Source organism: Haliotis cracherodii, unplaced genomic scaffold, assembly GCF_022045235.1.
Source record: "Haliotis cracherodii isolate W230 unplaced genomic scaffold, xgHalCrac1.p SCAF_6, whole genome shotgun sequence".
Lineage (NCBI taxonomy): Eukaryota > Metazoa > Mollusca > Gastropoda > Lepetellida > Haliotidae > Haliotis > Haliotis cracherodii.
The window spans coordinates 41979425-42007247 of NW_027266319.1; the positions used below are offsets into that span (position 1 = coordinate 41979425).

At 40.9% G+C, this 27823-nt stretch overlaps 1 protein-coding gene and 1 long non-coding RNA gene across 2 annotated transcripts in view; one reads left to right on the forward strand and one right to left on the reverse strand.

Moving 5' to 3' along the window:
• The window catches only part of LOC139445610 (uncharacterized), a 138247-nt gene that overhangs the window by 15968 nt on the left and 94456 nt on the right, over positions 1 to 27823 (reverse strand). The gene's annotated exons all lie outside the window — the stretch shown is intronic.
• LOC139446719 (uncharacterized) lies at positions 1094 to 3984 on the forward strand. Its single transcript, XR_011651927.1, has 3 exons — positions 1094 to 1299; positions 2689 to 2745; positions 3848 to 3984. It is a non-coding gene; the product is annotated as an uncharacterized lncRNA (long non-coding RNA).

Genomic DNA, 27823 nt, shown 5'->3' on the forward strand with positions numbered 1-27823 from the left:
CCCTAAGCGAAGCAGCTGATCGTTATTGCCGGGTATTATTTTTTACATGGAACCAGTCTGACCAGTCACCGTCAAGGCTCCCGTGCACGTGATCGCATGATCGCGTGAATTACGTGTTGACATAGAATCGTCCAGCAAAAACTAATATGACTTTTAACGAATCAAAGTATGGCATTTATGATATATGTATCCATTCTCTGTCAACTTAAGTTCGTTTTAAGGCGTCAATAGCGGTAATCTGACCGTGGTTGCTGTTAATAAATGTGAGTTGTGCGATCTTCCGATCGCTTCACACACGATTTGCCAAAATTAATTAAAACAATATTAAAAGGAATTTTGAATAAAATTAATGAAATAAGTTACAAACATAAGACCAGATATACAAAGAACACTTTTCATAGCCAGACATGAATAATTTGCTTCAGTATGGATTTGTTGACATAGTATTTCCGGTGTTACGTGCTCACGGTAATGTCTTTCCATGAGGGAAAAAAGATCAAAACTCATTAATTTGTGTATAAGGCGCACCCCCTTCAACACAGCTGTGTTTTTTTGGAAAAAAAGTGTGCACTATACTCAAGAAAATATGGTACCTCAATGAGATAGAACTTCCCTTTGATACATGTAAAGGTGACTGAGAAAAGGCAAAAAACATGTTTTCAATGTGGTGGCCATGTTTATAATTGGATTGCTATTCCATAGGAAGCTTTCAGAGACATCATTGCCGGGATCCTACTTTCCAACATTAAGGCTGGCTGACTCAGTGGACACATCCTAGTTGACAGACAGGCACACGAGGGGTACTGCACCATGTCATAACCTCACTGGAACTGAAAGTTCAGGTGAGCTAAGAATGGACAAATGCTTTTTTATTGATTTTTTCAAGTGATCATGGTTAACCCAAGTGTTGGCAGGCATTATCCTGTATTAATTCATGGGCCCTACAAGCTGTGCCAAGCTTGGACACGGGCTACAATACTATGCTTGATTTGCATTATTTGGTGTCAGAATTTTGGCATATTACGATGACACTGTTTTGTGAAAAGTACAACCCAGATAGCATTCAGACGTTGGCCCAACGTCGGCAATGGTTGGCAGTGTCGCGGTCGGATTTTATACGTTGGCCCAACGTTGTTACAACGTTAGGTCGCATTTCGGAAATTATTTCCAAGGGGCGCTACTCGTAATTGACAGCTTCACAGAGAGGGCGCTGCGTTTTTTGCGCCTCTCAACGAGCAGACGACGCGACACAAGCACAGGCTCGATCATCGGAATACTGTTTTCCTCGAATATATAGAGGTAAGTGTTTAATCAATATCTAATATGATGTACAAACAGTACCCGAGAATAAAACAACCATTGTTCATTCAGAAATATCAACACGAGTAATTATTTTCCAGAAATTGAAAACACCACAAACTTCATGACTCGAAGCCAAATAGGAATATATGTCTACTAGCTTACTATTACTAGCACACCCAAAAAAAAGTCGCGCTTGTCCGTATCATAAAGTTTGTCGTTATCGTGAGGACAAGTTAGTGCAAAGAAATGTGCACCGTGTCGCGTAAGTTCAGATGGAGTGTCGATCTCAGCTGTTTCTAACAGTTGGTGGTCACCGGACAGCGAGCGACCACATGACAACCTAAACAAACACTGACTGTGGTATTTGTAAATGAATACTGGTTGTTTCTATTCACGTGGAAGTTTAAAAATAACAAGCAAACTCAACTGAAAAGGTCAATTTCGTTCTCGCTTGTGCAATTTTACGGTCAAAAAGATCAACTAAACTGAACAATTCAGAACGAGGCTTCCAAAACTCAAAGCATTCCGTGTACATGATAAAATAATACCATGCAGACTCCTACTGATCAGTGTACGGAGCTTTTCCCCTGTTGTCGGCAACATCGCGAGTTCAGTTTTCGATCACAAATCAGTGGTCGTGGGATTGTGTTTGTTGTTATTTGAAAGGGATTGATAATGGCATAATCGCTTTTTTATTTGTGCATATCGCGGGGGAGTAATGGTTAGAACGAAGGGGGAGTAATGGTTAGAACGAAGGGAACGTATTGGATTAGATTGGGTTCGAAATAGTCATGAAATCATTTCCGATTGAGAATAATATATTTCAATAAATATTTACAGAGCTGTTTCAGCTTCATCTGGTGTTGTCTCCGATATCGCATTTTGTTAATTTTTCCAACGTTACTATCTTTGTAAATGTTAGAACTTAGATATCATGGCATATTTATATGGAAAATATTCATATTTATATTTTTAAAATAAAATAGAATCTAAAATCACGATTTTAATTTAATACCAGTGTTAACACTTCTATTACTTATTGGAAGGTCAATTCATAATCTTATTCAACATTCATGCTTCCAACATTGGAACTCTTTATTTGGCAATATATATTTTTCATTTATTTGTTTATTTTTCACATCAGATTTTAGAAACTTTGCCAACATATGCATGCTATTTTGCATTATTTTTTACTTGATCACAAGTTTGTGAGGTACAGCAGAAACGTAAAGTTATTGCTTTTGAATAATTACAGTTGATTTCTATTGGCTGATAAAACTATTTGCCCAAAATAACACCACTCACATCATACTGTTAGTAAATCAGATTTATCTCTACTGATTTATTTGAGAATGTGATACTTTGAGGTTTCTATTTTTCTTTCAGGTGGAGTTTACAGTATTGTGGAAGCATATTTGTTTACATCACATCACAGCCAGAAAGGTATACATGATGCAATAATATATTCAAACATCTTCAGTAATAAAAATTTAGATGATTCTTATTTAATTACACCCCCAATCTAAAAGGGCGGGTGATCAAGTTTATCTGTCCGACCTTCCTTCCAAAGACATTTTTTTGTCTGAGTGCAGTGCAAAGTTTGATTTTGATATGTATATTTTCTGAAAAAATAAGATTCTTTAAATGTTTTTAACTTCAAATATTTCTTTTTATTTCAACCTTTGTGCGACCTATCACTTGAACACTACTTCATGGATTCTTTTCCAATTATGGGTACAGTTTCTACACCCACAGGAGAGGTGCAGTGCGAAGTTTGGTTTTGATTAGTGTATTTTCTAAGAAAATATAGCTTTTGTTATGATTTGAACTTAAAATATTTTTTATTTCAACAATTGTACTACCTATTACTTGAGATCTACTAGAGAGCATGGATTCTGTCCAAATTTAACGAACACTTTTATATTAAAAAATGGGATGCACAGCAAAGGTTGATTTTGATATGTGTATTTTATTAAACAATATAATTTTTGTACATGTTTTGAACTTAAAATGTTTGTTTTTTAATTCAACATTGTGCGACCTTTAACTTGAGAACTGCTGCATGGATTCTTTCCAAATTTAAGAAACACTTTCTATACTAATAAAAGAGGTACAGTGAAAATGTTGATTTTGATATGTGTATTTTCAGAAAAAAATATGATTTGTTTCATGTTTTGAACTTAGAATTATTTTCTTCAACATTTGTGAGACCTATAACTTGATGTGCAGTGCAAAGTTTGATTTTGATAATTATGCTTTTTCTATGTTTTAAACTTTGAAAAATGAATGAGTCGTTACTCTTGTTCATTTAGTGTTAATAGCTTTTCTGCCTATCTATGATTCAAGAACATCATGGTATTACTGTCTATGCTACCTTCCCAGTTTTAGCAGTTTTTAACAGTTTTATGACTTGGATGGGTGGAGGTAGCACTGCTGAAACTTTTTTTCATACATCAAATTATTATTTAGGGGAAGGCAACCATTTTGTATGTAAAAAATGTCCCTTGCCTTATCATTATTATAATTGTGTCATTGTTTTATTCAGTTACCAAGGCACACGGAGAGACCGTGGATACAGTTGAAGATCATCCCTGTGATAAGTTCTTCTGACATCTGAGGATTGAAAAGGCTCCTCAACCACTCAGCCCAAGTTCTGATTTGTCATGTAACAAATAAATAAAGGTCACCGAAACCAGAATTCTATTGTCATTTTGTTGCTGTTATCATATTTTTTAATAGATCAAGTATATTGATCATAGGACATCCGATGCATGGACTATTTTGCTTGTCTCAGCGTTGCCCTAATGCTGAATGTATGGGGTAAGGCCAAGAAAAATTAAACGTTTCAATTTGTGGCAGGCTTATTGTCTGATGGTTTTTAATTTGCAAACTTGTGGGAAAATCATTTATCTTTTAATTGTGTTGAAACATTTGTGAACAATTTGCACATAGTCTTGAAAATGGTTTTGGAAAGTAAATATTATAGCACCAAATTGCACGTGTAATTTAAAACATTTTGAATTTTTTCTTGGCCCTATTTCAAACTATGTATGCCGAGGTACCCTGCCAGAAGAGAGCGCATTTAATTGGCATGTTCTTTCATGGAATGAGTTCAGAGTGAATCTAACTTGCAGAAAGTATTGCTTGTTACCTGATGTCTTAACTACCTTGGTACAAACATTTCAGGCTGCCTGGGAGGTATAGTGAGGAATAAAACAGACGTAATCCAACGTTGGCCATCAACGTTGGGCCAATGTTGGCTATCAACGTTGGCCCAACGTCATTTTGACCGGCGGCCCAACGTTGGGCCAACGTTGGCTGAACATCGTTGTCCCAACGTTGGCAAAGAAACGTTGGCCCAACGTTGGGCCGCCGGTCAAAATGACGTTTGGCCAACGTTGATAGCCAACGTTGGCCCAACGTAAGTGATAACGTTGGCCCAACGTTGGCCCAACGTCTGACTGCTATCTGGGAAAGCATTTAAGATTTGCAAAACTACCCACATAAAAACAAAGCAGCCAATGACAATATTTAATCTGTCTGACCTAGTTATGGCTAACTGACAAAATGCAGGGGATGATAGGTAATGCTTCCAGGTCAACAGGTGTACCATCTGTCTACCAGACCCACCCTGGGTAATAAACCTGCTGTGTTTTGAAATTTGAGGTCGTCTCAGTGTAGATTCGATACCTCTTATTCCAATTTGGAAGCAAGTGCTTTAACACAGTAGGTTTATCTCTGTTCTACTTTGACAGAACGCTCTAAATTGGAATGCCTAATTACACTAGGGTACAAAGGTCTGCTTTCTAAGAATGTTCCAACAAGGCATCACTGATAAATTTTCGAGTTCAAGGTCATTTACTTTTATCCTTGACAAATTCAAAGTAATAGTGTGCTGTGAAACATAGTTTATCATGTTTGATAAGCTGTTGTTCTTATATCAAACAGAATAATAATAATAGTCAACTTATGTAGCTCATAACTCCACAAAAAAGGTGCACAAAAAAGTTCCAATTCAGTCATTGAAGTCAAGTCCATCGGTGCTGAAAGATCTGGAAAATTGGAAAAACTGAAAAAGTTTGAGTGGGAGACTGTTACACTCAGTTGCAGACAGGAGAAGGAGTGATGGCAATAGCTGACAGTCGTTACTTGTGGTACACAGAGGAGGTGGTGAGAGTCAGAACCGAGGCCACATGCTGGTGTACCCCTGTATGTATCTTCACTTGGTCACGTAAGTAGAATGAGCATTACCTGACAAGCACTGGTAGGTATGCCACAGAATCATGCCCTTCATACAATGTTTAGGGAGTTACCGGAGCATCAGAAGTATCCTCAACTGCCAGACTGTCCTCCTGTCTGCTTTGCCATAAACTAAGATTTATAAAGATATCTTAAAGAAAGAATAGATTTATAAATAAGACACAACTAACACCTGAACAGAACTCTGCAGACATGAGAATCAGGTCCAGCAGGGCCCACCATAATACAGTTGTCCTGGTAACCTGGGCTTGTCCTGAGGGGCCTGCCATGATGCTGTTGTATAGTGACCTGGGCTTGTCCTGAGGGGCCTGCCATCATGCTGTTGTATAGTGATCTGGGTTTGTCCTGAGGGGCCTGCCATGATGTAGTTGTCCTGGTAACCTGGGTTTGTGCTGAGGGGCCTGCCATGATGCTGTTGTATAGTGACCTGGGCTTGTCCTGAGGGGCCTGCCATCATGCTGTTGTATAGTGACCTGGGCTTGTCCTGAGGGGCCTGCCATGATGCTGTTGTATAGTGACCTGGGCTTGTCCTGAGGGGCCTGCCATCATGCTGTTGTATAGTGATCTAGGTTTGTCCTGAGGGGCCTGCCATGATGTAGTTGTCCTGGTAACCTGGGCTTGTCCTGAGGGGCCTGCCATGATGCTGTTGTCCTGGTAACCTGGGTTTGTGCTGAGGGGCCTGCCATGATGCTGTTGTATAGTGATCTAGGTTTGTCCTGAGGGGCCTGCCATGATGTAGTTGTCCTGGTAACCTGGGCTTGTGCTGAGGGGCCTGCCATGATGTAGTTGTCCTGGTAACCTGGGTTTGTGCTGAGGGGCCTGCCATGATGCTGTTTTATAGTGACCTGGGTTTGTCCTGAGGGGCCTGCCATCATGCTGTTGTATAGTAACCTTGGTTTGTCCTGAGGGGCCTGCCATGATGCTGTTGTATAGTAACCTGGGCTTGTCCTGATGGGCCTGCCATGATGCTGTTGTATAGTGATCTAGGTTTGTCCTGAGGGGCCTGCCATGATGCTGTTGTATAGTGACCTGGGTTTGTCCTGAGGGGCCTGCCATGATGCTGTTGTATAGTAACCTGGGCTTGTCCTGATGGGCCTGCCATGATGCTGTTGTATAGTGATCTAGGTTTGTCCTGAGGGGCCTGCCACGATGCTGTTGTATAGTGACCTGGGTTTGTCCTGAGGGGCCTGCCATGATGCTGTTGTATAGTAACCTGGGCTTGTCCTGATGGGCCTGCCATGATGCTGTTGTATAGTGATCTGGGTTTGTCCTGAGGGGCCTGCCATGATGCTGTTGTATAGTGACCTTGGTTTGTCCTGAGGGGCCTGCCATGATGCTGTTGTATAGTGACCTCGGTTTGTCCTGAGGGGCCTGCCATGATGCTGTTGTATAGTGACCTGGGCTTGCCATGATGTAATTGTCCTGTGACCCCTGCAGCCCCGTAAGGTTCAGGTTCAGTGAGGCCCACCACGATGGAGTCTCACAACTCAAGAATGTGCAGAACACCCAGACAACTCCATATTGCAAAGTGACCATGAAAATTAACTTTTTTAAAATTAAAAAACCCGACACAAATCCCAACACATAAGAATCTAAAAATACTTAATCCAGCAAACTGATAATCCCTATATTTCCAGCCTAGATGCAGCCAACAGGATGGTCAATTGTTCTCCAAATACAAGATGCACAGGGATGTAAATGCACTCACCTTGTGATGGGCTGCAGTGTACAACCAGCTGATGCAGTCCACACCAGCTACTGTGCAGATCATTCCGGGAGATACTGACAAAGCCACTAAGTTATTTACCACTGATTCATTTTCAACACACAAATACACTAGGGGCTTGCTGGTGCAGATGACAAAACAGAGTTGCCTCTCATTCTCTGTGGTTATCAGAAACATCAGTCAGTGACGTGTGACCTGTGCTGTGTGACCTTTGTTCCAGCTCTAACATCATACTGCATGGCAGAAATAATAACAGGCTACAACAAAGCCATCACATTTGGCATCCACTGCTTCTGTTCCCAAATTCTACAGAAGACATCAATTTTCTATTGTGGAGAAACCCTTTCTCCTTCTCACAACTGTAACTACAAATTGACGTGCTGTTTTCCAGATCTCATAAAACATAAAGATGACTAATTTGTTTTTACTTTCAAATTTGTTTTCATATTCTATTCACATTTCATTGAGAATTCTAACGGTGTCAATCTGTGTTTCACCAACGTCATCTTGTTCTCTCCAATCAACACATGACCTCAGGCTGGATGCATGTGTTTCCAGATCTACCTTCAGGACAACAAGGGTGCATCCTTGGTACCACAGAGCAGACTAGTTATATAGCACTGTAGATCACCTGGTGCAGAGCCATATTTTATCCATGGGTTTGATTTTTATTGGGTAACCACAACTTTTAGTGGGTATTTAAATTTATTTACCCACATGTTTCTTTACATTTGAGTATTTGAAAACCTGTTTTGTAACAATCCCTATATATCATTTAAAAACAAATGAATAGTGGAATACTATGTTTTACCAAATGTAACTGTCTGAAAATGAATTTTGCTATCGGCTGATAAGCAATCGTTTTATCCAACAGTTGTAATATATTCATTAGTTATATTTCAATAACGATTTTAGAGTCTTTGTTACATATATGAGATGCCAGGGATTTGATTTGTCTGTGTATTTCAGTTCATTTTTTATGCAAGTACTCTACAGCTCTGTGGAACATGAAAATTTACATGAATAGTCAGAGCAATGAATTCATGTTCACACAGTTTGGCCACTTTGAATAGCATTTCAATCATATCACAGACAGTCAGATGTGTGTATTTGTTGATCAATGCTACTCTCAGTAATATTTCATCTTCATAACTGTTGCCTGTGAACAATTCAGTAAGGACCAGACATACCAGTGGTACAATGATCATCGTCCCATGCCATTGTTTGTTTGCTTGTTTTATTGTTTGTGGTGTAACACTGCACTCTGCTATATGACGGCAGTCTGGACCAGACAACCCAGTGATTGATATCTAAGCATAAATCCATACAATTGGGACATGCATCAACCACGCCAGCAAATCTGACCACCCGATCCCATTAGTCACCTTCTACTGCAAGCATGGGTTCCTGAAGACCTATTCTAACCCGGATCTTCATTCAAGATATTATGAGCATATGCACATCCTATATACAGCAAATGACCTGGATCAAACAATAAGTTTGTTATATCCGTCAGTTCATTATAACCATGTTCATTATAAACACAGTTTACTGTAAATTATCATAAAACAAGAAGAGTGTGTAATCACCACAGATTTTGGACAGTTTCAAGCCTCCTGCAGTCATGTACAACCATGGCAACTCAACCAAAGTTCATACAAGTACAGTTTACTAAAATTCAAGGCCTTTTGAAGGGTTTTCAAGGGTTTTCAAGGCTTTCAACTTTCATTTTCAAGTCTTTTTAGTTGGATTATAACCCTTAGTCAGTCAAGATTTTATTAAATCCTGCATACTATATATTAGTCGTAAGACCTGAAAAAGCAGTATTACCATCACACATATTCATGTTTTCAAACATGAATACCTCAGTAGCTAAATTATAAAAGTTAATTAGAACCTCTTTAACAAATGGTGATAACATGCACATATAGTTTCAGCATCCTGAATCTAGCAGTTCAAGTGGAAAAGATGCATACAATCTGGGTGCAGCTGGAGAGAACTCAAAGAGCAAAGTGTAAATACTCAAAAAATGGCCCCATTTTGTAATACCTATACATCATGTGACTACGGTATCTACCACTACACCTATGTATTGCCAGGTGTCATCAATGGTGGGATGTGCAGTCACACAGGAGATGAAGATGCCCCCAGATGTTAATGACAATGTAGATCATCATGAGACAAACTTACTGGGGCTCAGCTAAAATCACCTTCCTACTGTGTTAGTTGGAGCATCTATAAATCCCAAGTCAACAAGGATAAATACAAACGTTGGATGAAAACAATGATGTGATGATGGGAGCATACTAAACCAACAGTCCGGGAAACCTCACATCAACCTTGACCCCAAACACACACTTAATGGATCATCACGAGATTACCTACGTTTAGAAAGAGCTATAATCCCATCTCCATGGTATCGGGTACTTCACATGAAAATATTGTGTCTTTTTCAGTAGCCTCCTTTCCCTGCCTGAGTGAGAGCAGCTAGAGTCACTCAGCCATTACAACAGAACAGCAACAACTGGCTGGTGTCAGCAGGGTATTCTCATGTTACACAACAGCAGAGCATGATGATGGGGACAAGTACAATGTCATTCACAACAAGTATAAAGTCATTCAAACATAAAAACAGGCTTCACGCGCCATGGGATATGGAATGTCAGTATAATGGCTAAATGTGCACTCAGTGTGTGGGACAGCCAGTATGTAGCTCATTGTCCTCATACTAAAGATGTCTGTACTTAAAATCAAAGCTGGGTGAAATGTCATGGGAAAAGTTTTACTTGGTGGGGTTGGAGGAGGCCTCTGGTGTGAAGTTCTAGGAGAGTGGGTATTGTGATGAGGGAGGATATATCAGGGAGGAGATATGATGGGTATTGTGATGATGGAGGAGATATGATGGGTATTGTGATGAGGGAGGAAATATGATGGGTATTGTGATGAGGGAGGAGATATGATGGGTATTGTGATGAGGGAGGGGATATCAGGGAGGAGATATGATGGGTATTGTGATGAGGGAGGAGATATGATGGGTATTGTGATGAGGGAGGAGATATGATGGGTATTGTGATGAGAGCGGAGAAATCAGGGAGGAGATATGATGGGTATTGTGCTGATGGAAGAGATATGATGGATATTGTGATGAGGAAGGAAATATGATGGGTATTGTGATGAGGGAGGAGATATGATGGGTATTGTGATGAGGGAGGAGATATCAGGGAGGAGATATGATGGGTATTATGCTGATGGAGGAGATATGATGGGTATTGTGATGAGGAAGGAGATATGATGGGTATTGTGATGAGGGAGGACATATGATGGGTATTGTGATGAGGGAGGAAATACTAGGGGTGTTCATTAAAGATTTCCGCTAAACCAATTAGGTTTATCATATTTGGTTGAAATATTTCACATGTGTAATGATACATGTATCTATGGGTTATGTCTGAATTTGCAGCACCGAACTTTTAATCTTACCACTTTTACAGGTGTTATGATCGAGTAGGGTGTGACAATGGAGCCAGTAGAATACCGAGCAGTGATAAGGTTTTATGTTTGAAAGGTCGCACACCAAAAGAAAATTTCGATGAAATGAAAGCAACTTATGGGGAAGATGCCCCATCATATGACGTTGTTAAACACTGGCATCGCCAGTTCAAGTGTGGTCGGACATCTGTGGAAACAGCTGCCATTCCGGGTCGCCCCCATTCAGCCATTGATGAGGACACTATCCATCAAGTGGAGACCGCCATTTTGGCAGACAGACGTATAACTGTTCACCAATTAGCACAAGATGTCAAGATCAGTCTAGGGTCTGTGAAAAAAAATCATCCATGACAATTTGAACATGCATAAGGAGTCTGCACGATGGATTCCCAGGTTGCTCACACCTTTCCAAAAGTAGGAACGAGTCAATTGCTCAAAGGATCTTTTGGAGATGTGCCAAAAAAAAACGGTAAACTTCTTTGACAGACTTATCACACAGGATGAAACATGAGTCCATCATTATGATCCTGAGACTAAAGTTCAGTCGATGCAATGGAAGCATGTGGAGTCACCACAGGAAAGGTCATGCTCACGGTGTTTTGGGACCAGCACGGAGTAGTGATTATGGATTTCTTGGCAAAGGGTACCACAATTACGGGAGCTTATCATGCTTCACTGCTGCGGAAATTGCAGGACGTTATCAAGCTTAAGAGGTGTTGCATGCTGACCAAGGGTGTCCATCTCCTGCAAGACAATGCTCCAGTACACAACTCTCATGTTGCACAGACAGAAGCGCGGCCCTGTGGCTATGAAATCCTTCCACATCCTCCTTACTCTCCTGACCTTGCACCATCTGACTTCCACCTCTTTCCAACCATGAAGTCATTTTTGAAGGGAAAACGTTTAACAGATAATGAAACACTGATTTCTGAAGTCAAGTCCTGGTTTGAGACGCAAAAGGAGGGCTTTTACAAGCGAGGTCTCCATAGTTGCATAAAACGATGGGAGAAGTGTGTAACTCTTGGTGGTTCCTATGTGGAGAAAGACTAATACCTATGCCAAGTTTCATTCCACTAGGTCCATCGGAAGTGGGTCAGGGGAAATCTTTAATGAACACCCCCCGTATAATGGGTATTGTGATGAGGGGGAAAATATCAGGGAGGAGATATGGTGGGTATTGTGATGAGGGAGCTAGGAGATATGATGGGTATTGTGATGAAGGAGGAAATATGATGGGTATTGTGATGAGGGAGGAGATATGATGGGTATTGTGATGAGGGAGAGATATGATCGGTATTGTGATGAGGGAGGAGATATGATAATATGGATAATGTACTGGAAGAGGTTTATTTGTTGTTAATGTCACACCCAGTTATGCCACATCCAGCAATATGAAGGTGGACTGAAATAATCGAGACTGGACCAGACAATCCCATGTTTGATACACACCTATGGGGCACAGTGACACACAATCAACAGAGTGTGACCACCTTATACTGTGAAAGGAGTTATGTGAGGATGGATGCATATGGAGTACTGTGGTAAGAGTCAAGTAAGGATGGGTGGAGTACTGTAGGTGGAGTCAAGTGTGGATGGGTGGAGTACTGTGGTAAGAGTCAAGTAAGGATGGTGGTGTACTCTGGGAGGAGTCAAGTAAGGATGGGTGGTGTACTCTGGGAGGAGTCAAGTGAGGATGGGTGGTGTACTCTGGGAGAAGTCAAATAAGGATGGTGGTGTACTCTGGGAGGAGTCAAGTGAGGATGGGTGGTGTACTAGGGGAGGAGTCAAATGAGGATGGGTGGTGTACTAGGGGAGGAGTCAAGTGAGGATGGGTGGTGTACTAGGGGAGGAGTCACATGAGGATGGGTGGTGTACAAGGGGAGGAGTCAAATGAGGATGGGTGGTGTACTAGGGGAGGAGTCAAGTGAGGATGGGTGGTGTACAAGGGGAGGAGTCAAGTGAGGATGGGTGGTGTACTAGGGGAGGAGTCAAATGAGGATGGGTGGTGTACAAGGGGAGGAGTCAAGTGAGGATGGGTGGTGTACAAGGGGAGGAGTCAAGTGAGGATGGGTGGTGTACTAGGGGAGGAGTCAAATGAGGATGGGTGGTGCACTGTGGAAAGAGTCAAGTGAGGATGAGTGGGGTACTTGGGGAGGAGTCAAGTAAGGATGGGCAGTGTACTGTAGGAGAAGTCATTGCAAGTGAGGATGGTGGTGTACTGTGGGAGGAGTCAAGTAAGGATGGGCAGTGTACTGTAGGAGAAGTCATTGCAAGTATGGATGGTGGTGTACTGTGGGAGGAGTCAAGTGAGGATGGGTGGGGTACATGACAGCTTCACCAGGAGGGACTTGAAGAAACATGACAGGTTCAGGGGGAGGGAGTTGAAGAAACATGACAGGTTCAGGGGAAGGGGCTTGAAGAAACAGGACAGGTTCAGGGGAAGGGACTTGAAAAACATGCAGGCATCAAAATGCATGGAGCACATTCGTTGAGCATGCGTGAGTCACTCGTTGCACACACCTGTGCCATGTGTGTAACACGGGACCGGGTTTCAGTTGAAGTTGGAAAATATATCAAATGAATAGTGAGATAAATCAAAACAGTGAGATGTGAATCTTGAGTTAATGAGCTGCCATTGACCTGTGTTGACCAGACCATGAACACAAGATCGGCCAGTCTTAATTAGTGTTCGGTTGCTGGACTTTTATGGCATGCACCATTCCACGAGGGTCCAGTCTAGCCATTATGACTACCCGACAGTATAACAGTAGTGAGTTTAGAAGCAAGTTTATTGCTAAGGGAATCCCCGAGTTGACACGATTGTCGCGGGTTGGTAAATGCTCGCCATTAATGAAGTGATCGTTTGTGGATTGCGAACATATTCGTCTTAAGTTTTGACCACGTGAGTCATTCAGGGTGACTGCAAATATGACGTTTTTCGTTCGCCAAATTTATACTTTAGATAGTACAATTGTGATGGAACTGTCATAGCAACTGATTTATGACTACCATTGTCACTGTACATTTGGCTCCAAGGGCAAATTACCCTGTAGCCATGTCTCCATAACTTAATTGTCATTACGTTTTAGGCGCTAATCCCCATTGTTAATCATGGGCCTTAATCATTCATCCCCTGAGTTGTGTCTGTACATCATCCCCGGAAGTCCCATGTCCAGAGCAACGTCATTGTATTTCCGTTGTTGTTCAGTACTATATATGTGCTACCATTACACTGTTACTACGGTGTTAGTCAAGCTTGGTATTCCGAGTGCTGGTGTAGGGACGACCTCAAGCAGGATGTGCCGCTCGTAGGAAACGTCCTGAGGTGAACTGGAGCTCCGCTCACCTCTTGTATTGCCTGAGCTGGAAGGTCTGCTCATCGCTGTGTTTGTGTTGTCAGAGCAGGTATTCCACTTATTGTGCAATTGTTGTTTACTGTTTACATGTTGTGCATAAAGTGTTCCGGGACAGTGATGTTGATTTTGTCCTTTATTCCCCCAAGAGCTATTTCCCCGTCAACATGCGCGTTGACAGAACAGTCATCACTGCTTATGTCTTATTATTTCACGTAGGAATATGTCCCATTTTCCCACACCCCACTTTCTGTTTGGTATTTTGTAGAATTATTAAAGGAAAGTTTTGCGTGGGACTTAACATTTATCACTAATTCTAAGAGGATATTTGAAATGAATATGAACAGCCATTTTTTCTCACTGTTGATAGAATTTTAGATCTTTACAATCACCGGGTGTGACAATGTAGACAGAATCTCAGGGTTTGTGATTTTTACATTTGCCCAATGACCACGGTGAGTATTGTTGGGGAGGGGTATTCGCAGGACGACGACCCCTCGATTTTTTCCATTCGCAGGACGACGACCACCGGTACGGCTTTGATGTGTGGTGTTGTTTTAGGAGGGGATTAACTCCTTGGTTAGTGTCAAAAACAGAAATATGTACACGAAAACTGAAATGTGTTCACTGAATTGGTGAACTCTGATTTTGATAATCTAGTGAGTACCATTTACTCAACTGATTGACTCAACGGTTACTCTGTTATAAATCTCCGAAACTTGGTAGCATACATACACGAAAATTGGCCAAATTGGTGTCACATTTACACGGACGGATCCTCAGATCCGACCTCCAAACACACAGGTTTCCGAGTCCATACCACACAACCAACTAAAACCACACAATCCTTCCGACTCCCAAACAACCAATCAATATTCAAGGCAGAACTAATGGGCATGGCCTCAGCCCTCCATAATCAAGAATCCAAAAACCACAAAAAAATCCTAATACTTACCGACTCCCAAAGTGGACTGCAAGCCCTCCAAAACAAAAATACCAAAAACCGACCTAAATTAATAAATCAAATACTCCAACGACCTAACTAAGGCAGGCAAACAAATAACCTTCTTGTGGATACCCGCCCACGTAGGAATATACGGTAATGAAAACGCTGATAAAGCAGCTAAACTATCCCTCAAAATCCAAGAAATAAGCTTAAACTTACCCATCTCAAAATCAGAAATTAAAAGTGTAAACAAGCAAAAAATCACCAAAAAATTGGCATAACCTATATCTAAACTCAAATAGCAAAATCAAAAAAGTGCTCAGCAAACCACTAACCAAACCACAATTTCTCCATCCATCAAAAAAAATCGACAGAGTAATCACTAAACTCCAAACAGGACACACCAACCTAAATAACCACCTAACTTTTTTTAAAAAAACACACTACAGGTAACTGCCCACACTGCAAACAACCTGAAAACCCAGAACACGCACTCATCCACTGCACATACTACCTAACACATCGAAACGCATTACAAACCACCCTCAATCTAAACAAGGCTCTCACTCTAGAAGCAATACCAAACCCACAAAATAAACTAGAAAACTTCAAGGCCTTAGGCGTATTCTTAATCAAAACGGAACTAATAAAACGCATCTAAAAACACAATAACCTATCAAATCAAAATCAAATAAACAAACAAACATCCACCATACCCAGCTCCCTTAGTTCTCCTCCCCAACCCCATCAGCATCTATTCCAAATCTCAAAATTCCCAAATTCTATATAAGCAACCCCTAAACCGCCCTCTTGGGTTGCACACACCACTTTTGCCCCTTTCGGAAACACATTAAATGGCCTGGCCGGGGCCGGGTGCGAAATATGCATCAGTCGGAAAGCGCACGTTAAATCTCCAAAGTAAGTAAGTAAGTAAGTAAGTAAGTAAGGTAGTCTGTCATCATTCTCCATATGGCAAACGCGCAGTTACAGTACACGTTTCTTCCAACTGCACGCGGCTGTAGATACCTTTGTACTGGTGGCTACACCTACCGAGTTGGAAAAAGGAAGAGGAATGACTGGATCTCTTGGAAGTGCACCAACAAAGACTGTCGTTCCACAGTATCGACAGTCAATGACATCATGACGAAAGCGTCAAGTCCTCATAACCATGAACCAGCTGTTTTTTTCCATTACACCCAGTGTGTGTGGAGAAAGGCTCAACAGGTTACATCCCACTGAAAATGTTTAAACATTTAAAAGATATATTTTAAAATATAATTATACATAAATTACTATATGGTTAACCTCAACATACTATCGTATATAGCACTGAGAGTAAATAAGTTATGTTTCTTATGACAATATATATTATTATTACAATCCAATTATGATAATAATATATATCTACAATATTCTTTCTGTAATTTCAGGTTGATGATGTATGGCTCCAGACAATTGCTGACATGCCGAACGACCAACGCTGTGTCCAGCTCGGCGACTACGTCACCACAACCTGGGTTGAGACAGAGAAGGAGCCTTGGAACCATTTCAACAACGACGGCCCTCGCACCAATAACCCCCTGGAGGGATGGCTCGGACGCTTAAAGAAAGTCATCGGCAAAGCCCATCCCAACATCTTTGAGCTGATAAGATTTCTAGGAGCTGAACTGCAGACGACAGAGTGTTATCTGCTACAGTACCCGGCCGGCTATCGTCAAAAAAAGGAGAAGTTCTGTGATATACAATGCAGAATCGATCAACTGAAGACCAGACTGATCCAGAATGAAGTCAGCGTAATTTTCTTTGCTGACTCAGTGTCTCATCTTCTCAAACTGTCTTAATTGCCCATGACTTTTACGTCATCTTGTACATATACATTCAAATCATTTGTAAAAAAATCAATATTCCACCCTCATTGTCTTTCTTTCGTTCGTTTCAAATCCATTTCCACTTTTTTACTTGCTCGAGTTGTTAAAATAACACTTGATACCCATTGTTTAACTAGATTGGCGGATTAAAATATTCGCAGGATGACGACCTCACTTTTTGCTAGTTTGTTTTTATACGACACAGGGGGTCGTCGTCCTGAGAATGAACCATTGGGGATACCAAACGTGACAGTTTACTATTAGAGGAAATTGGTTGTGAGTATACTTATACCATTTGGATAGGATATCAATGGTTGTGCGCAAAGCTCGGAATCGTGAAAAGATCCCTAGAGGTGTTGATGGAGGCTGGACATGCAGCATACAGCATACAGCATTTCCAGTGTAGGCTGGCACCTCGTCTTTGTTTCACTCAATATTTAAAACCTTGACCATTCACAGGTGCATTTGTCTATTCACAATGAAGTTGTTTAGCATTCCCAGTATTTCTATACTATCACACTGATTACTTGTTAATTGGTCACTGCAAATGCCTTAATTATTTGAATTTCAGTGAACTAAGTTTATTCACATGTTAGCTTTCAAAGGTTGTGCTGGATACTTGTATAATCCTCAGTTGAGTTTACTCACTAACTACTGTGAGCGTTTTGGCATGACTTCTGTGCTTGTATGAACACAGTCACTGCTAAGAGCGGTGTAAACCATGCTCACTCCCAGTAACCGTTAATCCTCTGCTGTGTGCTGGCAAACCTGTGACGATCTAACTTAGAATCCTTGTTTATCTGTGACATCTTTCAACTCGTGACATTAGAGTAAACTTGAAAAGGGATGATGAATTTTGATATTCATATTATTATAGTTTTTCAAATTGTAAATAAAACTTTGATAAAATTGTGCTAAACTCTCTGGAAAAATGTATTGTCTGTGGGTAAGTTCATATGTCACTTTTGTACTACATGTAACATGGCTGCTTTTATATTTCCTATACAGGTGCCTGACTGCCTCAGTAGTGCATGATCAATTAGAATTTGTATTGTGTAAACAAATCAGTCAAGTTTGCAACAGTAGATGAATAAGTTGATCGGTGAGCACATAACTGTGTCCAGTCTACCGCTGGGTTTGATGCGGTGTCATATCGAATGGTTTCGTGATAGTTGTGCAAATATGCGCTGTATATCGTATATTTTTGTTACTAACTATCCTCTTATTTGCTAAAAGAAAACGGATATTACCAACAGTAAGTTAGCCAACTGGCATATCCACTGCCTGCTACATTTCTTATATAGGCTAAACGGTCCTGTTTGTGTGTACTAGATGTAACATCCGAAGACTAATAAAGTCAATTTTAAGACATTTACACACAGAGGAAATTTATAGTTGATATTGTATATTTTTCAATCAATCTGAACACATGTATATCAAAACAGCAAATAAACAAGTCCATGGAAAATGCTTTGTTGCACGATAATGTATTTTTGCCTTCACTTTGACATTATATATCATAACAGAGTAAGAGAAGGTTTGGGATTCCTCTTGAAAGTACTAAAATAACAACTGGTGTTCACTGAACAGAGAGTTTTTATGATAAAAACATTGACTATTAATTTCTTCTCTCATTTTCCAAATGTAATTTCACTTAAAACATCTTCTCTTTTTCTAAACTGTTAAGAAAAAATGTTAACATGATCACAAGGTAATGAGCCTGTTGAATGTTACCCTGTGAGATCTGTCAAATCCATCACGGATTTGACGCTATCTACAGGTTCAGCCATTTCCAATTTCCTCCACTAGTAATTGGAAACGTTCAGGAAAATATTTCCTTTCTCCTTTAATCCCATCTTCCATGAATGTAAAAGAAGAAGATATTTTATTAAGTGTCACACACATATAAATGTGTCCGGCCAGATTTGGCCTATGAGACACTACAATTCAATAAATGTCTGTTAAAATATATTTTAAGGTATTGGTTTAAAATATATAAAGGTAACAAAGAAAATTATCTATCATGTATGCTGAAAGGATGTGAAACTGTTAATAAATAAGTTAGTAATGTACATAATTATATATAAGCAAGTGTCGACCTTCGTCGGTCGAACATCTGCGACACCATGGCAGCTAGGGATGTCATGTTATTGTCATAATTCGGCAGGTGGATAACCTTTTGTAATGAAGATTTTCCCAGAAATGTCGGGTCAGTCATATATATTTTGTTAAAATGATTGAGCCGCAAATCGGAGAAGAAGGGGCAATCTACGAGAAAATGAACCTCATCCTCGACTGCGCAAATGTTACATAATTTGCAAATACGGTTCGCAATATGTAAAACATATACTTAGTGAGAGCTTTATATAATCCATACGATAAACCAATGTTCATTCATTATGATATTGATGGGTGTAGGGAACAGTCCCACTGAATTTTATGATTTAACACACACACATATTTATGTACAGTTTGACAGATTATAATAATATGAATATAAAAAAGCATCACCACTTCCCAAGTTCACTACAATGTCACAAGTGGGAAGTTGTCGCGGATAAACACAGATTCTAACCAAGTCTGACTTTTGTTTACCATTGAATGCATGAACTGGTTGAATGACTTCATTCCATCAGAATTACACACAGAGAAAGAAAGGGCTAAAAATCCTGAAGATATCCTGTATAGATGGTATTAAATATTCACTACCAATTTCCTCTAATAATAAAATGTTCCATTTGACATCAGTAAGCACCAATACTCAGCAGGATGATTTGGTCAATTGTAAAAATCCCCTCTAATGTGAAACCCCCAGTGATTGTTAAGATAACAAATCCTATCTGTAGTCAGACAACATGGCAGTCTATATTCATTTCCAATATCTTCCAGTAAATAGTGGGTAATGCCAAAATAACACCCTCTGAAAAGATACCTCTAGTCCCCCACCAGACCTCCTCTTATTAACTTTTATCATAAACAAACAAAAAGTGGGGTGTGGGGAAATATCCAGTATTGAATATCAAGAGAACTATTTTTTCATAACAAAATACTAAATACCCTTATGGACCTTCTATTATAAGAAATACATCTTCTTGTAGACCTTTTAATTTCAACGGTTATATGCTACTTATGTTTAAATGTATCTAATGTTACAGTTAAAAAAGGTCTTGAAATATCAAACAATAGTTATCATTGTGAATAATTCTAAGAATACCACCTCTATTACATCAGTGCCATAAATTCCTGTTTATGATGAGAACCACACTATAAATTTTTATAAATTTTCAACAGACGTCCACTACACTGCCAACATATCCATAGTTGTGAGGGAAACCCTATCCCTTGCCAGAGGTGCCACTGCGCATGCGCAAGGTGGGAATCTAGTCACTTCTTTCAACCCATACTCTCATCAACTAGATGTAGATATTTGGGGAGGTGGGAGGGATTAATTCCTGATGTGATAGAGGTGGTATTCTTAGAATTATTCACAATGATAACTATTGTTTGATAATTCTTGTGAATACCTCACCTCTATCACATCAGTGCCAGTATACACCAGAGGGACCGGCGGGTTCTGGTATCTAGCATCCCATAGATATTTGGCTAGTGAAGTGGTAAAACCAAGGATTATATGCCAAAAGGGTTCTTAAACGGATGTGTCTAATAGTCTACTTACAAGACTTAGACGTATAGAATTTTCAAGGTGTCATGTGAAGGGTATATGTATATTCCCTTGTGTTACTTAGACCTTTTTGTGACGTCGTTTCCTGTGATGACGTCATCTGTGACGTCACTTCCGGTGATGACGTCATCTGTGACGTCACTTCTGTGTCACTATTCTCCCGTATCACTTATGACGTGGTTTACCGTTATGCCCTTTTGGATAGTGATATTTAACGTTTCTTAACGTTTCTCCGGCGTGATGACTCCTATGACGTCACTTCCGGTGGTAGTACATTGACGTTCCTATCATGTAGATTGCCGAATATCACTTAATCCTTCGATCTCTGATTTCAGTGTTGACATTTGCCCTGTTTTACTAACTCAATAGCGCAGTCCAGTAACAAAGTACAACTTACCCTGAGTTCATGAGGTACTTCTGAAATCTTCACCACCACCCCCCCCCCTCTTTTTTCCCTTTCCTGGAAGAGGGAGGGAACAAGTTACTTTACTTGGTAACTATCACCTGGGCGGCCACCAAAGGCCCCAGAGTGTATAGTCCATTTAGATCGGTCTGTATGTCTGTATGCCACGATTTGTTCAATGGATGCAGTATTCCATGTGGCTAGGCTTGTTGCCAGTGCTCTGATTTCGTGGGGTCTGCAGCTACCCCAAATCGGTGTTGAGATTTGCGCCATTTTATAGCTATCTGTGATAACTGTTTTTAGCCATCCCGCTACAGTGCCATTTGCGATGTCCTTTTCTGACGAGGGCTTGCAAGAGATAAATAGGCGTTTTCTCTGCTTTCTGTGGGGTTGAGTCGCTGTGATAAAATATCTCAAGGCTCTTATGGGGCAAAGCAATCTATCCGGGAAGTCCACACTTTTACTTAGTGCTGGTATTGTGTATTGCCGATGTCCGAGTGGGCCGAAGGTTGACGACTGGTTTTAGGCAATAAATTCAGGGAGCGATCTGAACGACACTGCTTTCCATTCTTTGGTATGGGTTACAGTGGAGATATCAATAGTGTGTAGTTCTGACACGCGAGCCGCCGTAGCCATGGCTAAGAGAAAAGCAGTTTTCTTGGAGACTGGTAGTAATGTCGCACTGCTCATGGGTTCGTACGGTGCTTTCATCAATGCCGACAATACTATAGATAGATCCCATTTAGGAAAAGTACGTGGTACTTTTATATCTTCCACGGCAAAAGACTTCATAAGTCGATTTAGTACTGGATGGGTACCTATAGATAGGTCATCGTGTTGTAATACTGATGACAGGGCTGATTTATATCCTTCGATAGTGCCGTGTCGTAATTTCTTGTCATTTCTGAGATGGAGCAAGAAATCGGCTACTATAGGTATCGTTATATCTCCATGTAACTGTTTTCCTCTTCTCCATTCGACGAACTTGTCCCATCTGTTATTGTATAATGCAGATGAGGTGGGTCTCCATGAGCTAGCCACTCTTCGTGCAGCTGATTTAGAGTAACCGGCTGCTTGCATCTTATGCGAGATAACTTCCAAGCGTGAAGATGGAGGTTGTCGAGGCGGCCGTAAAATATGTCCGTCTTTGGTTGTCTCAATAGGTCATGACGTACTGGGAGTTTCAGAGGTACTTCTATCAGGAGTTGTAGAAGTCTGGGAAACCAAGCCCTTTTTGGCCAAGCCGGGGCTATGAGGATCATGACACAGTCCGTTTCCTCTATTTTCCTCAGTCTCTGTCTAGGAGAGCCCATGGGGGAAATGCGTAAGCAAACATTCCCTTCCATTCCATGGAGAGCGCATCTACTTGGAGTGCTAGTGGGTCTGGTACCGGGCTGACATAGACTGGTAGCTTGTTGTTGAGACATGTGGCGAATAGATCTATGTTTGGAATGTCCCATATCTGGGTTATCCACTTGAACACCTCGGGATGTAGTGACCATTCTGTGGGTACTATCTTGTTCTTCCGGGATAGGTAATCCGCTAGTATATTTAGCTTGCCCGGAATGTGTCTTACTTCGATCTTGCAACTCACTGAGTCTACCAAGGCATATAAACGTGTAACCTCCTTCAGTAAAGGCTGAGATCTTGTGCCTCCTTGGTGCTGTATGTAAGCGACCACGGTTGAGTTGTCTGTAGCGATCTTCACTGACGAGTAGTGTAGACGATCTAGCCAAGCTGTTAATGCTAGATATATCGCTCTCGTTTCTAGACAGTTGATGTGCAACTCTTTCTCTTGGGAGGACCATTTCCCTTGAATGGTGACATCGTCCATGTGGGCACCCCAACCCTCTCCTGATGCATCTGTGTAGAGTTGATGTAGGGGGGTTGGGTAGTTTAGTGGTATACCTGGCATGACATTTTGACGATCTAGCCACCAAAGGAGTTCTGAGATTCGAACTTCTGGGGGTTGGATTAGTGCTTCTAGCTCTAGGTTCTTGGTGGTGTTCATCCAAATCTGCAAGGACCGCAATTGTAGCTTGCCTCTGTAGGTTAGGTCTTGGCTAGATGTGAGCGTGCCTAGGCAAGACATCCACCACCTTCTCGACTTGACGGGCTGATCGAGTGCGCTCGTAATCATGTTCTGTACCCTTGCATATCTGTCCTCTGGGGGTGCGCCTATGCCCTTGTCGAGAATAAATCTTGTGCCTATGTAGGTGATGGCCTGTGTGGGTACTAGCTCTGATTTTTGTGAGTGAACCAGGAAACCTAAATGTGTGAGAAGTTGGATGAGACACACTGTGTTTAGACTGAGTTGTGATTTGTCCTGATCGACCGATAGGAAATCGTCTATATATCCGTGCAGCCTTATGAGCTTCATATGGGCGAACCCAATGACGGGATTGGTGATCCTGGTGAATAACCATGGGGCGATGGATATGCCGAATGGTAGTACCCTGAACTGGTATCTCTGACCGTTGACAGCGAATCGTAGGTATCGACGATGACTTGGATGGATGGGGACGTGAAGATATGCGTCTTGGAGATCTATGCTTATCATCCAATCTGCTTGTCTTAGGGAATTCTTCAACTTCTTTATAGATTCCATCTGAAACGTGGGTGGTTTTTCCAGGTAAAAGTTTTTAGGTCTATTATTAATCTCATCTCTGAAGAATTCTTCTTCGGTACCAGAAAAACTGGGGAGTAGCATCCGAGGGTGGTGTCTGACTCCTTTAGGGTGCTGATAGCTCCTTTTGTGAATAATTTTTGTATTGCCACTTCTGCTGCGATTAGCTTGGGTCCTGATAGCTGGAATCGGGGTCCGGTAGGATGAATGACTAGTTTTGGTCGTTTTAAGAAGAGAAGTTTGTAGCCTCTTCTTATTACTTCTAGTAACCATGAGTCGTCTGTGATGGTTTCCCAGTTGTCTGCGTACTGCATAAGACGGCCCCCGACAGGTCCCGGAATAGGATGAGATTTGAACTTGGGAAGTCTTGAGTCGATGTTTGTAAGATTGGCTAGTTCGACTGGATTTGGAATAGATGTGTCCTTGGTCTTCCGTGATGCTAAATCGTTGTCCGTGGGGCAGGCGAAGTCGGTAGGATCTGGATGGGTCTGTAGATTTATGATGAAGTCATTTCCGGAGGGGGCCCCTACGGGAACTGCCTCTTCCTCTGCTAAGTCCTTTCTGTGAAGTGGGAAAATCAACTTTGGAGCTCTTATACCTGGGTTGATACGATCTGTTTCTCTGTGTAGAGGCTCGAAAAGAATCCCGGTTGGGCTGTTCGCGTCGGGGTCCAGGACTCCTTCGCTGGGGTCGAGTAGCCGCCGGTTGTCTCTGTAACTTGGATGCTAATGAGATGGTGGATTCCTGAAATCTCTGGTTAGTTGAATCGATAATGGCTTCCTTCACTGACTTCCGTCTACCGTTGAAAATCTGCCATGACGTAATGGGCTGTGACATCATGGATCTCTTCAAGGGGTCTGGCATCACATGATGAACTTGCTGAAGTAAGTGTCTTCTTTGCATGAGCAAAAACTGCGATGACATCCATACTTGAGCTGATAGGAGGTCTTCCTGCATCTTCAGTATGTGGTCTAATGAGCTGTGGATAAATCCCGTCTTCTGATTAGTCATCTCCATGGTAGTGTCTAAGGGAAGATCTTCGCTCTGGTTGCACGGTTGTATGACATGGCGAATACCAGCTGCTAACCAGTTGATGTAAGAACTGGTATTCATCATTTGTCTATTGACCCTATCTAAACTTTTGATCTTGGACATATCAATGCGCATATTGGGGTTAGGTTTCTTAACCAGATCAAAGTAATCTTCGTCAATGCTAGGCTGTAGTGAGAACGGATGATCATATGTTTTGTAAGCAGATTTAATAAATACAGGCCTCAGTTTAGCACTAGGTCCCGCTGAACAATTCAATTGATTTTCAGTTCTCTTGATGACGTCATCCAAATATGACGGAGGGGGAAGTGTATGGTATGGTTCGGTCCCTTTATCGGGTCCCTCATATCCTGCACGTTCAATTAAGGGTTTAACGGGTGTACTGTCCTGATCTGGTTTTAATGTGGGCATTAGTTCATAAAGTTCTGCTAAGATATCTCTAAGGGAGTAATTGTTTGATCTATAATCCTCCTCTATAGCAGTGTCCCCATAGCCTGAATACTCCGGTGTAGATCGGCACCCCCTACTCTGGCTGTGCTGGGAGTAGGTCGTATGGTTGAGGGTATCATAATCCCGGTCGTCTGACTTACGACAAGCTGTGCGGGAATCACGTGATCTATAACTGTATAGTGATGACAAATTTCCCTCGCTTTCTTTGCCCGTATAACAGGACTGTGTGGCAGTATGAGAGGGTGCACGCTTAGGATTACTATCCTGATATGCACGAGCTTTGTCAGTGCGTCTATCATAGTGGCTTGACGGTGACTGGTGCGTATTTCTATGCATACTTCGGTGTGAAGATCGTGATTCATGATGATCCCTATGGTATGTGTGGTAGGGAGAAGATCTATGAGATTCTCGGTCTCTTAGTATAATTCTCCTACTGTCCTCATAGTCTGATTCAGCGTAACCTTGCTTTACATGTCTGCTGTATGAGGGTGTACTGCCATATTCAGCCTTAGATCTCTGTTTACGTTCGTGATCGATCCCTGATTGGCCAAGCCGGGTTTGATTAACTGATTCTTTTAGATCTGAGTTTTCTCGAGACATAGATTGCATGCGTGTGTCAATCATAACAGACATAGAATTTGTTATTCTTTCCGTGAACTCATTTACATTAAAGGGGGAACGCGGCAGGGGGTGAAAGTCGTTAGTTTCTGTCCAAACTCGACGATCGACCGTACCAGACGTTGCCGGATGCAAGTTAGAGGTACTTTCTGATTGACCAGTAACATGCATCTGCTCCTCAACATTATAGGGAGAGTGGGATGAGCGACGTGGTCTCTTCTCCTCATAAGGTGAGACGGCACCCTCGCGCGACACTCGCTTGTCACCCACGTGATTAATTTTTGCCACCTCGGGCTTAATCACTTGTTTTCTTGATGTAGATGCTCTAGTGACTATTTTATAATCGGGATTTTTGATCCATGCCTTGGAGAGCTTGACAAATTTTTCTTTTGGCAGATGCTCGCAATAACTGCACCTTGACTTCTGTGTACAGCTGCTTTTCTTGCATGCGAGACATCTAGGGTGAGGATCCCCCGGAGCTTGGTGTTGTCCACAGCCCGAACAGACAGGTGTCTGCTTATGAGATGAAGATCTCATCCCACAACACTTTTCTTAACTAATTACTTACTAGAGACTCCGATCTTCTATACCCCCGTTCTGCTTGTAGAACTGCTCTAGAACTGCTCTTTGCTTGTAATCTGTGAAGCTTGAGACGATCTAATGCTTTTAGTGTGGAATGCAATCACGTGTTCGGATGTGCAACAAAAAAATTTCCTTGTTGTCATCAGGACACACAGGAAAGAAGTGACTAGATTGGATATGTTGGCAGTGTAGTGGACGTCTGTTGAAAATTTATAAAAATTTATAGTGTGGTTCTTAGCATAAACAGGAATTTATGGCACTGATGTGATAGAGGTGAGGTATTCACAAGAATTATGTTAATGTGTCAAATGTATTCAATATATCTTCACACGCAACGCTTGTTGCATTAACATTCATTTATTATCATCATCAAGTTTTAGGTTTTACATCAACTTCACAGTCCTGTATTTCGTTGATGGGGTAGGTGGGTTGAATAATAAATAATATGCTTATTTAATAGATATAAACCACTATACTTAATTGTAGGAGGGGGAGTTTAATGTATTACATTACATTACATTACATTACATTACATTACATTATTGAGTATAGTAAAGATTTATAGGTATATATGTTCACTATAAATTATAAATGATGTATATATGTAAATACGGATATATATCATATATAATACTAGAACATATTGATATTTTTACAGAGGGAGAAAGTTTTAAATATAGATAAAATTAAGACCTAATATATTAGTAATGTATAGCTTTGTTAGATGTAACAAACGCGCACCTGGCGAATCCTCAGATATCACTGTTCTGTATATCAAACGGCATAAAAAAAATTCCAAGACCAAGCCAATTCTTCAAGAAATGTGTGCATATAATTTAACGAAAGTCAGTTTTAGTTATAAAATGAAACGGCTATTCATGGACACTACTTATATGAACTTATGATATTGACTATTACACTCCCTAGAAATACATACATGTGACAGGTACATTTACATTTCACACTTGTTCAAATTAAAGAAATATCGTATACCACACTAAAAACTTATCAACTTCATATGTGAACATTGTTCAAACAAACAGGAGATTATCAAACGTTCATATGTGTTGTGGCCTATATCTACGTATGATATCATATTGAACATTGATTAATATCCAAAGTGAAATTAATTGTGTGAAAAAATGTGAAAAAGATATACAAGATCTAGATCTACGTCATGAAACAGTAAAAAGCAGTAAACAATGATCGCGCATACTTTCATTGAAGGACCTTCACCTCAGAGAAATTACCAAATATCTACAACAAATATGTTGAAGTTTGACACCGGAGACTGACTTTTACAAAATGGCGCGCGCTGGATTTTACGAGGGGACTTTCGTTGATTCAGGGTTTGTATATACATAAATGTGACATGTAAGTAATCAGAAACAGTCTGACAATTTGTGTACTGGTTTTGTTGTATTTTTCATTGAAACCAACGAAAATAGTCAGAAATTCTGATAAATAC